Source organism: Trichoplusia ni, chromosome 5, assembly GCF_003590095.1.
Source record: "Trichoplusia ni isolate ovarian cell line Hi5 chromosome 5, tn1, whole genome shotgun sequence".
Lineage (NCBI taxonomy): Eukaryota > Metazoa > Arthropoda > Insecta > Lepidoptera > Noctuidae > Trichoplusia > Trichoplusia ni.
In genome coordinates this window covers 16,819,047-16,820,271 of record NC_039482.1, presented here as the reverse complement: position 1 = coordinate 16,820,271, position 1,225 = coordinate 16,819,047, and positions in this window count along the sequence as shown.

Here is a 1,225-nt window from a genome sequence, read left to right as displayed (position 1 = left end):
TCGTGGTCGGAATTATTACTCTCAGTAGACTTATTTATTATAAAGTCGCTCCCGCGTCCGCTCCTGCCGTGTGAACGTACTCGGAACCTTAATTCCTAGAGGCCTGAGGGCTCTCTTTTATTTTACGTTTAATATTATTCCGGTAGGCTAATATTTGATGGGAGATCGTGCGGTTTTTGTTCGCAATCAAAGGTAGTCACCGCGTAAATGTGAATTAGCTTTCTGGGATGTTTAAAGAAGGCCCTTTCTAGTTTTTTGAAAGGATTTAAATATTTAATAAGCATAATCGAAAATCCAAATAATGAAGAGAGAGTTAGAAAATTGTGATGCTAACAGGAAGATATGTAATGCGCAACGCGTGTTTCATATTATACATACACTACTGCATATATTTAGCCCCATGTAAAGTTATGAGATCCAGATTTTCCATGTTTCAAAATTAATCTGTTTTTCTACGACTCTTTAAACTGCGTACATACATATTTACTTTATTCATGACTTTGCAGGTTTATCAGCTTTCATTAAACTTAACCTACAATGAAACTGAAGTCCGTATACCAAATTCACATACTCACCGGTGAATTCTACTTAGGAATAGACTTGCTTCAGAATCTATCATCACGCCTCAGAAGCAAGATATTCAATCAGCAATAGCGATTGCAACAAGACGGCAACTTGTGGTCTCGGGGGGCGAGTCGCATCGGCTTGTCAGGGACTAGTCGCAGCTGTGTCTTGTCTAAGCTTAGTGAATGTTCTATTCTATGCTTCGGAACTATAAACACAATAAAGAATTATGGGAGTGAAGTTTTGTGTTTTATTTAAGATTCTTTCCTTATCGTTTAAAAAGCTTAAGTTTTATAGAAAATATTTTTGACATATATTACTTAAATCTAAAGTTTAATTAATCCTTAATCAGGTTTTAGTAATCTCTGCTCTTGTAGGTAACAGCTCCTATAAGTTTTCTATATTAGGACAGGCTAATCTAAATTCACCATTAATAGAAAACGGAATAAGTTACTCTACCTCAAAAACTCACATACTTCCACTACATGAATAACTGTCTCAAAAACTCCTGTAAAAACAATTGAAGTCGATAAACAGTGTAGTATCCAAGCATCCCTACATTGTACAGATGTAACGGCCAATAACACTTTAAATGATAGTCACAGAAGAAAATAAAATACGAAAAGAACAATGCTGTTGCAAATAACAGACGTGTTTATGA